The 12030-nt window shown below is 44.2% G+C and overlaps 1 pseudogene across 1 annotated transcript; it reads right to left on the bottom strand.

Annotated features, from left to right (window-relative positions):
- Nucleotides 1-3202: 3202 nt before the first annotated feature.
- On the bottom strand, nt 3203-4300 carry LOC311319478 (5-hydroxytryptamine receptor 1E-like; annotated as a pseudogene). Its single transcript has one exon. The product of its transcript is annotated as a 5-hydroxytryptamine receptor 1E-like (transcript).
- Nucleotides 4301-12030: the final 7730 nt, after the last annotated feature.

Below are 12030 nucleotides of genomic sequence, written 5' to 3' on the forward strand. Positions count from 1 at the left end.
ATATCCTCAAAATCTGATAAATATTCAGGCATATTGCACATAATATTCCAGGCACCAACAAGCCGATCGTAGTGTAGAGAATGTGAGCCGTGAGTGTAGCCTACAGACGTAATGGAGAATAGCCAGTCTGCGCGCTGTGCGCATGCGTGCTGGAGCAAGTGGGGAAGCTATTTCGTTTCTAAAGACGTTTCTAAAGATCATATTACAGAGGCATGTGAAAAACCACAACAAGCCATCGCTCTATGTAAGCACAACTAGCGATTCATAAAGACAGATTGATGAAAACAACCGTTTCGCGGCAGAAAATAGATTTTTTAGAAGCTGCATTCTCAGTGCCCCGTCCGCCGCCATTACATGGATATACTGGCTCGCGCTGTACTTTAAATTTCTTCTACAGGCCTCCGAATTACACCAGAGTTATCTCGGTGAGTCAAACGTCTTATAATATGCTGTAAATAAGGTCCAGGTTGTCAAAAACGAGCATTCTCCTTTAAAGGGTGTGCTAGCTAGTCCAGTACTGAGAGAAACTTCCTGTCACCAGTAGGTGGCGCTCTAAGCATAATAATACATCCATGCTCAATACTGACGCATGTGTTCAGGACGGTACCTTGATGAATCGTGAGAAATGTTGTGTAAATCGGACAATGTCTGTAGGAGTTATGATGACTTCCTGCTTGACCTGTAGGCGGCGCTATAAGTATGACTCAATACTGACCTACAGATGTGTCCAGGACACGACCTTCATGAAGTGTGAGCAATTTGGTGCAAATTGGATAAAGCATGGGATAAAGTATGTAGGAGTTTTGAGGACTTCCTGTTTCACCAATAGGTGGCGCTATAAGTATGACGCAATACTGACACATAGATGTGTTCAGGACAGAACCTTCATGAAACGTGAGAAATATGACATGGAAATATGGGACAAATTGGATAATGTATGGAGGAGTTATGAGGACTTCCTGTTTTATAGCAAAACGTCAAAATTCGCCGCGGCAAGGGTGTTTAGTAAACGCATAGGCGTAGTTTTAGGTAGCCTATGGACGCTATGGAAATGTCCATACCAAAGCCACGGCAACACGAATTGTCCCTACCAAAAATAATACAGATTGAAAACTGTAGTTTTCAATTACCATTCACAACGTGCGAGCTGCGTTTAGCAAGCTATCCAATCAACAACGTACAGTAGCCTACTTTTCCCCCCTCCCTCCCTCCCTCCCTCGCCCTGCCCCTCCCCCTGCCCCTCCCCCTGCCCCTCCCCCTGCCCCTGCTATTAGCTATAAGTTAGGTCTCGTAACGTTTGCTGAAGCAGAGATAAGGTGCTTTAATGTTGTCATAACAGTTGTCTTTAGCTAGTAATAAATCAGTTTTGGTATAACCGTTGCAAACTCCTAGGTTTGAGCAATGACTAGCTAGGTTCACTCGCCCACTGAATTGCATAGTAGGCTAAACAAACGAGACGTAGATGTCTGGTTTGTTTATGCAATTCAGTTCAATAGTCAAAGTCCAGCGTAATTATGTTCATATTTCATATGCTACACCGAATAGACGGTAGGCTACACGGAAAAGAGTGTTTCATGTCTGCAAGTAGTTTGATATTGTCAGTTATTTCCCTTTTATGATAGATGGTGAGTGGAGGGCAAAATGCTACCAGAAAAAAAGAAGACAAAAATGGACATTATAATTGTTTGTGGTCAAAGCAGCAGAAAGGCAGGATCAGGAGATGCATCAGGGTTACAGGTGAGATTATAGTCTGACTCAACAGATGTAGGTTTTGTGGATAAACCTTGTCATTCGTTGTCACATTGCCCAATCAGTGGCGAGTGGCGACGGAAATTAATCTGATTCGGCCACCACCCAGTTTTAATCCAGACTATGTGAAACAACAACAACCCAGTGTGTCCCTACCAAAGCTCAAATCAAACCTACGCCCCTGAGTAAACTTACTTTTTTTTTGATAACTTTTAATCAGAAAGGTCTTCAGATGAAGTAGACCGAGTATGAAGTCGATCGGATTAAATCTGTAGGAGTTCATTAAAGTACGAGGGACGGAAATGTCAGAAATTAGCAAAATGGCGGACTTCCTGTGTAAATTTCTGGACATTAAATTTTATTTGAAATTTTATTTTATTTTTACAAATCGCACCCTGCACATAGATGTGTTCAGGACAGAACCTTCAAGAAGCTAAATATATATGGGACAAATTGGATAATGTATGGAGGAGTTATGAGGACTTCCTGTTTTATGGCGAAATGTCAAAATTTGGTGGGGCGCCACGGCAAGCGTGTTTGGTTAAAACTACATTTTTGATAACTTTTGATCACAAAGGTCTTAAGATGAAGCTGATCGAATATGAAGTTGATGGGATGAAATCTGTTGGAGGAGTTTGTTAAAGTACGAGGCATGGAAATGGTAAAAACAAGGAAAAAATGGCACATTAAGAGCAAAATGGCTGACTTCCTGTTGGATGTTGGGTATAGCTCCAAGAGACATTTTAGTGTGTCTCGATGAACTACATATGCCCACCGAATTTCGTTCGTTTGTGCTCAGGCCCTAATAGTCCTTACAATTTCAATAGGGCCTCGCGTCATTTCAAATAGAACAAATTTTATTCAAAAAGACAATGAAGGATGACCACCGCTCAACCTGGCTGGATCTTAGCTAAGCTGCTAGAAACACAGAAGAAGCCAAAATAGTATAAAACAGATATCCACCCACGTTTCAGCTGTGAGAATGTACAGAATAGGTTAGAGTAAATAATAAACGGTAGAGAATGTACATAATAGAGTACAAGAAATAAATACAGTATGCATAAATCATATATCATATATAACATACATACACACACACACACACACACACACATATAATCTGTATAAATAAGCCTTCCTCACAGGCTTGTTCAGCTTGTTTGTCTCCCCAGACCTGGTGTGGCCTCCCCAGCAGGCCACGGCAAAGAGAACAGTGTGCTGGCTACCACAGACTGGTAGAACATCCGCAGCCTGCTACACACATCAAAGGACCTGAGCGTCCTAAGGTAGAACAATCTGCTCTGTCCTTTCCTGTAGAGGGCCTCAGTGTTGCTGAGCTTTTGGTCGTCAGACCTTCATCAGAGCAGAGCAAGGCAACACAACATCAAACATTTTCTCTTGAATTTTAGCTTTGGCACCACCCAGATCTAAACACACACACACCCTAGTAACACTACTTTCTTCTCTTGAGTTTTTCATAAAGTTTTCGGAAAGCCTGCCTAAAGTCCTGGTTGAAGCTGGTGTAGACCAGGGGGTTGATGAGTGAGTTGATGTACCCTAACCAGGTGAGGAGATCAGACACCTGGGGCGAAGCCTGCTGCAGTACCCACAGACCCACCAGCAGCTCCTTGACGAAGAAGGGCAACCAGCAGAGCACAAAGGCCCCCAGGATGATCCCTAGGACCCGGGCAGCCTTCCTCTCCCTGGAGACGCGGATCTGGGTCCTCTCGCGGATCCTCTCCTGCACCGCCTGACTCACAGAGGCGGAGGAGCCGAGTCTGCCGAGCTCCGTGCTGTGAAACTCCGGGTCGGAGGTCGACTGGTCGAACGTGCACGGGGACTGTGCAGAGTTGCAGCCGCACAGGAAGCTCCGACCCTCATCTCCCCTCTCTCAGAGAGGCTCTGAGGGCCTGCGTCGGCGGTACAGTGTCCTGGCTGCACTGAAGATCCGCCAGTAGAGGACCAGGATGAGCGCCAGGGGGATGTAGAAGGCCCCGAAGGTGGAGTAGATGGTGTAGCCAATGTGACTGTGCTCTCTGACACACCGAGTGTAGTTTCCCCCGATAATGGCGCTGTCATAAAGGCTGTGCCTCCAGAACAGAGGAGGCACAGAGATGAGGATAGAGATGATCCATACTATAGTGACCGTGATGGCGGCATTTCGAGGGGTTCTCTTGCAGGCGTACTCTAAGGCGTTGGCGATAGCTCGGTGTCTGTCCAGCGCGATGGCACACAAGTGCAGGATGGAGCAGGTGCAGCAGGCCATGTCCATGGCCAGCCAGGCCTCACAGACTACACCTCCCAGAAGCCACCTCTCTGTGGTGATGTAGAGGACGCTGAGCGGCATTACCAAGATGGCGAGCAGGAGATCTGTGACTGCCAGGGAGCAGATCAGGTAGTTGGCTGGGATCTGTAGTTGTTTGGTGGTCAGGATCACAAGAATGACTGACCCGTTTAATAAAGCAGTGAAGAGAGTAACCACACTGAGAGGAATCGCTACCTTAGCTATCCTCCAGCTCCCCGGATGGACCCCACACTCTGGTGCTCCCATGCTTCCTCCATCACACTTGCAGCACCTGTGGAGAAGGGGAAGGTTTTAGAAAGTGTTTACCAGAACTCTTGGATAGTGAGATTAGTACGGAAGAGCATTAGGGCCAACAACTGAGTTTTTTTTTTTAAGCTTCTGAGTTTAAAGTCAGAAATTCTGTAGGCTCAGAAGTTATTTCTGACTTTTTTCTCAGAAATTCGGACTTTAAAGGACCTGTTGTTGCATGTCGTTGACAAGCTTCCCCTTATGGTGTCAGAACGATGGCTTATGAATGCGATGTTATTATGTTAAATACAGTAGCCCAGAGATGGTTAGCACTGGCAGGGCTATTTCAGTTTGATAAAAGGCGTTGTGGTGTTTGAGCACAAGTGCCGTAGCCTAATGGACTTCGTTTTGGTGCGGAATTATAGTTGTTTACGTTTTGATAGGAACAATTAAATTGTCCCAAGTGTTGCAAATTATTGGTACCCCTACCAGTGGCGATAAGGCAGGGTAATCCTGGCTTACCCATACAAATCCAAATAAAACTTGATTTGAAAACTTGATCATAAGCCATCGTTCTGACACCATAAGGGGAAGCCTGAAATCGACTTTTAGACTGTTTTTGACTTAAATGCATCTTGTATTCTGCCATATCGCTTCATTTTCATCCGTGTTTAGCATTTTGTTAGTGCTCCGTCGCCCCCTACAGTCCTCATGAAAATACAGTCCACGTTACGGTCCATTGACACCGGTCTTACTAGCTTGTTATTCACTTAACATTGTAGGCCAGATAAAATGATTCTATCTTACGGAAGTCAAGACCAAATCAAATCAAGACCAAATCAAGACCTGGAGCGGTGGGATAATACACCTAGTAGCCTAGTAGGCTAGTAGCCTAAACACTGATTAGTGAAGTAGGGGAGTAGGCTATTGAGTGCTGTGTCCTAAGGGGGTGTATTTTATCGTCCTGTCATTCTCTTCGTGGTGCTTGGCCATTGTTGTCTTAATGTCTCTGTAGTTTATTTAGTGTGTCCCTAAAAGCTTGGTTGTTTCGGCCTAAATATTGCCCTCTTATTCGCTCGCTCTCAAATTATTGGCCTTTATTGATATGTTTAAAAAAACATCAGCAGCCTAGGCTACTATAGTTTTCCTGTATGTTTTTACATATAAATGCCAATGCTCAGCGCCCTTCTGGTGTTGTGAAACCCATCAGGGCTTTGACAGCGCACCCCCCCCCAGCGTGCGTGCGTGCTTTGTTGGTCCTGGCTGCGTCTACGCGTTTCGCAACCCAGTTTAGCGATAACACCATTGAGTTTAGGGTTAAGGAAGACCCTAACCCCTAACCTTAACCCTAACCCTAAACCTAAACCTAAACCTAAACCTAAACCTAAACCTAAACCTAAACCTAAACCTAACCCTACACCTGACCCTCACCCTAACCCTAACCTTAACCCTAAACTCTATGGTGTTCTTGCGAAAAGTAATCTTGCGTCCTGGCTTACCCGGTTCTAGGACCCACCAGACTCCACTGACCCCTGATCCTTTCACTCCAACCTTTACCCCTTGCCTTATAGATCAGATCCTGTCCCAACCCCAACCCATATTCTAACCCCAACCCACACTAGGGACTGGAAGAAGGACACCAAAACCAACCCGCCGATCTCCACTGCACAAGTAGAGTAGTGGTGATATCATTGGACTCCCACCCAGGAGACCGGAGTTCCCAGTGGGGATGACTATGTTATCATCAGTGTAACTGCTTTAGCCACTGACCGCTACCATTAATGTTATGGAAGCTGCTGCTAGTTGTTGTGAGCCCATGAGCTAACTGGCTATCCCACTTTTATTGTGCTGGATTAGCATTGGAAGCATTGGAACTGATGTGTCCAGGTGACAAGACCCATCTTTATTTATCAAACATTACCGTCCTACCAGTCCCGCACAGAAACAAGCCAGCCAACACACATAAGCCAGGCTGGACCTGGCCTGGTTTTTTCAAGAGACATAAAGAAACCCATAAATAACAGGAGTTGTCTTCTGCATCCTTTTCTCCTCTGGACACTATACGCTATATGACATTTTAATACAATCAAATTATTTGGAATGACAAAATGTTGATTAAGTGAGTCATAGCACATATTGGAAGGAATTAAAAAAGATTATTTACAACAAGAGTTGCAAGCCACATGGGGCAATATTCAGAGAATTTCTCTCCCTGTGAGACAGAGAAAGAGTCTCACCACAAGGTGGCACAAGAGATTAAGGAGTCTATTCACGGTCATTCTACTGAGGAGTAAACTGAGATGCTATGAACACTGTATCTGTCATCACACAATAACGGATATAGAGTTGAAACTAAAACAAGCAACAAAAAATTTAAAAGATAGGCTATAATACATTTTCCAAAATGTTCACATATTTAAGTCTATCATCCATAATGTAATCCGATCAATAATCCATAATATAATCCAATCAATAATCCATAATGTAATTCAGTCCATTATCCAAAAGCAGGTGAGGATCAACAAACTTGGTTCAGTCAAACAAAAAGGTGTAATGTTTCTGTTTCGCAAATTAGGCTGTGTTGAAATAAGGCTACTAGTTATCAATTTCTGTTTTTGAGTGACACCTCAATAGAAAACGTTAAGGGACATTTAACCTAATTTAATAGACAAACATATTGTATCTGTATTATCTCATTTCAATGGCTGGATATGGCATCACTAATGCAAAAAATATTTTTTCAATGTCTGAATGTCTTTGTTTGGAACAAAAGACATGTAATAGGCCTATGTGAAATGGGATACAGAACCTCATTGGATCTTTGACTAGAAACACAGTGACTGATCTGTGAGTTTTTATTATGAAGAGCAACCAGATAGACATTTGAATATCTCTTCAGGTGAGAGGAGACGCATAGATTGCTTGAGTATCATGTCAACAATATTCAAATGGACTTCTCAGCATTAGGCTACTTTTCCTCACACAAGTTTTCCTCAACAAGTATCATGTCATGTAGACTACAGGCTGCATTTCAATAGTTTGTCTCAAATGTTTGTCTCACCTTGCCTATTTCCTTCCACTCAATCCCTCCATAGTCATTGGTTTACAGTACAAGTAAAATATAATTCTGGTAGCCGGCCATCCTTCGAATCAAATCCATACAGCCTGAGTTTTCATACCATTAAAGGGGATGACACACAGAAATACATTTCTATTGAGACTCCTCCATCGACTCATTCCAGAATCCAACAATGTCAAACATTCATCATCACTTTGTCCTATAATCATTCCTCTGCTCCATATTCCTTCGTGAAAGATAAAGGCAATTTCCTCAGGCCAGGCAAGCCTAATGTAATAGTCACCACTGCCTATTCATCATTGTTCCCTCTGCAGGTTACACATTAAATAAGAACAGTGAAAGTTATCACTGCAAGTTAATACATGATTGAAGTACAGCCATACCCTCTGATTAACTCCTCTTCTCAGATCACATTTAATAGAATCCATTGTAATTTAAGAATGACTTTAAAGTTGCAGTACGTGCAACTGCAACCCAATGTGTTCTCTGGCGCGTGCAAGGCAAGGCAAGGCAAGGCAAGTTTATTTATATAGCACATTTCAGCCACAGGGCAATTCAAGGTGCTTTACATGAGACATTATGCGTCTGCACCTGGACGTCATCACATCGGTTCGGAGGAATGCAGTCCGAGGCTTGGCACTGTCCTGTCTCCCCGCGCGCCAATGAGAGAGCAACTTCTCCAATGGATTCTGACGACAGTGCTCTTTTTCCCGGAGGTGACATTCCCCCGTAGCTTGAGACATTAAAGGAGAATGCTCGTTTTTGACAACCTGGACGCTGGACCTTATTTACGGCATATTATAAGACGTTTGACTCACCGAGATAACTTTGGTGTAATTCGGAGGCCTGTAGAAGAAATTTAAAATCCAGCGCAAGCCAAGTATATCCATGTAATGGCGGCGGACGGGGCACTGAGAATGCAGCTTCTAAAAAATCAATTTTTTGCCGCGAAAGGGTTGTTTTCATCAATCTGTCTTTATGAATCGCTAGTTGTGCTTACATAGAGCGAGGGCTTGTTGTGGTTTTTCACATGCCTCTGTAATATGATCTTTAGAAACGTCTTTAGAAACGAAATAGCTTCCCCACGTGCTCCAGCACGCATGCGCACAGCGTGCAAAGTGCATTAGTGTATTTCTTAGAAACTAGGGGTCTCTTTACAGAGTTTTAGAATGGCTTCAGGGTTGGCATGGAGTCAGTGGCAGTTCTTGAGCAAGACATCAAGAAGGCATTTGTGAATAAAGAGGTCGTTGTAGGAGTGTTTTTGGATATTGAGAAAGCCTATGACTCTTTATGGAAGGAGGGGCTGCTAATTAAGCTGTATGACTATGGAGTTAGGGGCAGGATGTTAAATTGGATCCCAGACTTCTTGAGGAAGAGGACAATTCAAGTGAGAGTGGGGGGGGGGGGGGGGGGGGCTCTAAGACAGTGGAGATAGAAAATGACACCCCGCAAGGAAGTGTTATCAGCCCAGTCCTGTTTAATGTAATGATCAACAATATATTTACTAATATTGGAGGAGGGTTTGGACAGTCCTTATTTGCTGACGACGGGGCCATTTGGAAAAGAGGTAGGAATATCGGGTTTATCTTAAAGCAGGCCCAGAGAGCCCTGAATTCTATAGTGGAATGGGGAGACAAGTGGGGACTTAAGATCTCCTCGTCAAAATCGAAATATGTTGTCTTTGGTTTTAAAAGGAAGCTCCCAAATCTTCACCTGAGTATTTATGGGTCTCCTCTAGAGAGGGTTAATTTTTTTTAATTCCTTGGCGTCTGGATGGATGAACGACTAACGTGGGCAGGTCACATATCAAAGGTGGTGGAAAAGAGTGAAAGAGTGCTAAATACTATGAGATGTTTGGCTGGATGCGACTGGGGGGCAGACAGGGAGACCATGTATCTAATATATCAAGCAATGATAAGATCAAGTATTGATTATGTGTTTTGTTTATGGGTCAGCCTCCAAGTCACAACTTAGCAAACTAGATGTGCTCCAGGCTAGGGCACTGAGACTCGTTTAGAACCTCTCCGGTGCCTGCTCTGTTAGTGTAAATGGGCGAAATGCCCTTGTCCCTAAGGCGACTCAAGTTAGGGCTGCAGTACTGGACGCGGTGCTGGTCAAGCATTTCCCGCAAAATGTTTGTTGCAAGGGTCATGGGAGTCTGGGGGCGGGGCTGAACACAGATCTTTTTTTGACACTGTTAACCAGTGGGCTGGTGAGGTGGGCATGGAGCACTCAATAATTTCAAGTCATAGGACCTGGGCTCCGGTGCCATTCTGGTTAATGCAGGAGCGGGACGTTAACCTGACCTTAGAAGAGGTAGACAAGGAGGGGGTCCCGGTAACGGTAGAGACATTTCTTAAGGGTGAAATGGTGACACATTTGGGGATTTTCACAGATGGGTCCAGGGATCCAGAGAGTGGGAGGGCAGGGTTTGGGGTCTATGTGGCACAGTTGGACCTTCGATCAGGGCTGCGTATCTCTAACGGCAGCTCTGTCTTTGTGACAGGATTGCTGGCTATCCTCTGGGCCTTGTGGTGGGTTGAAGATGTGCAACCAGACAGGGTGTTCATATGCTCAGATTCCGCAGCTGCATTAAGAGAGGGCAGATCAGAAGCACGGCCCGATCTTATCCATGACATAATGATTGTTCTGTATAGAATTGCGTAGGCCAGCTGTGAGGTGAAGTTCTGCTGGGTCCCAGGTCATGCTGGAATAGTGGGGAAGCATGTTTTTATGGAATGTACTCGGTACAGAGAGCAGAGACAGTCCTTGTACAGATCACTGACTGCATTAGGAGTCTGTTCATTCTCCCTTCATTCTTTCTTTGGCCTGAGTGAGAACCACCAGCTGATCACAGAAGCAGTGCTACAATTCCTGCACAACACGGGACTGTATGATAGAATATGAAGTGCTGCTTTAGGTACTCAGTACAACTCCTGACCGGTGGAGGGCAGTAATACAGTACGCATCGACGCGTCTACACTGCCGGAAACGCAACAGAAGAAGAAGAAGGACAAATCCGATAATGTATGGAGGAGTTATGAGGACTTCCTGTTTTATGGCGAAATGTCAAAATTTGGCGGGGCGCCACGGCAAGGGTGTTTGGTGAAAACTTTTTTTTTTAAAATTCATTTTGATCACAAATGTCTTAAGATAAAGCTGACCGAATATGAAGTTGATCAGATGAAATCTGTAGGAGGAGTTTGTTAAAGTACGAGGCATGGAAATGGTAAAAACAAGGAAACAATGGCACTTTAAGAGCAAAATGGCTGACTTCCTGTTGGATGTTGGGTATAGCTCCAAGAGACATTTTAGTGTGTCTTGGTGAACTACATATGCCCACCGAATTTCGTTTGCCTACATCAAACTGAAAGGTGGGGCTTTCCGTTTAAAATTTTCCTTGAGCCGTTGTGCCACGCCCATTTCCGTCACCCATGAAATATCAACATTTTCACCGGGACTGACGGATATGCAAAGTTTCAAGGGTTTTCATTGAAGTTAAGGCCGCCAAAAAGGCATTTGTTTGGGGAGAAGAAGGTAGGAGAATAATCCTTACAATTTCAATAGGGCCTCGCACCGCCAGTGCCCGGGCCCTAATAATACCATCAATTACAATAGGGGCTTCGCACTTCATGCTTGGCCCCTAATCAAATCAAACTTTATTTGTGTATAAACAACCTACTTTATTGTGTCTCCTGGAAAAGCTCCCGCCCCGGTCTCTGTCCTCCCAGCCCCAGCCCACTAATTTCCTCCCTAGTCCAACTCCAGTCCCTGTCCTAGTTCCTTATGCTCTAGCCCCCTTACTCCTGTGCCCTAGCTTCCCTCTAGTCCATAGTCCCCAGTGGAAAATGCACTAGATACAGAGTATGCCTAGTAATTGTCTGAGTGTGTCTACACCTGTTCCTGGTCTTGTCTCCACACATGCACCTCTTTCCTTGATTGTTCTCCCTGTGTATTTAAGCCCTCATGTTTGCCTTGGTCTTTGTTGATCCATTGTTCATGTTGGTGTGATCCCCTGTGTGCCAGTCTACAAATGTGGATTAAACCCCATGAACCTACTTTTCCTGCCTGTATTTCTGGCTCCTACCAAATCCTCACAGCTATAGCGGATCCAGCGGTCTTCAAACTTCCGTCACTAATCCCTCTTGATTTATCATAGCAATATTTAAATGTAGCCTACATACTGCAATTATAATGTACATAAATAGGGATCAACTTTATTTATGGAGTCAACATATTTTGATGAAAGGCATTATCATTCTTATGAGAATGATAAGAGAGGTGCACATTAAGTCCAGAACCAACAGTCCTCAGTCCCTTTTCACAACAGCGCTGGCCATTGTTGAATTAAAGCCTAACTAAGTAATCTAGGGACATGAAGGGAGACCCTTTAAATACAATTAATGCAACAATTTGTCTACATGACCTGAACAAGGACTTCAAGCACTAGCCATGGCACTCAATAGGCAATGGCATTAATTACATTTATGGGCTTTTTTGAGTGGCTTGGAATGTGTAGGCTAGGCTACGCTATAGGAGTAGCTTGTTATGGAATTCATAGGATTCCGATTCAAATTATTTTATTTGTCACATTTAATATAGGCTACAGTGTAGCCTACGGTCAGTTAAATCTTAGCCTACTGCTGGCTCTGAGATGTGTTCATTAGGG

The sequence above is a fragment of the Borostomias antarcticus genome (genome assembly GCF_949987555.1).
Source record: "Borostomias antarcticus genome assembly, chromosome: 16".
Lineage (NCBI taxonomy): Eukaryota > Metazoa > Chordata > Actinopteri > Stomiiformes > Stomiidae > Borostomias > Borostomias antarcticus.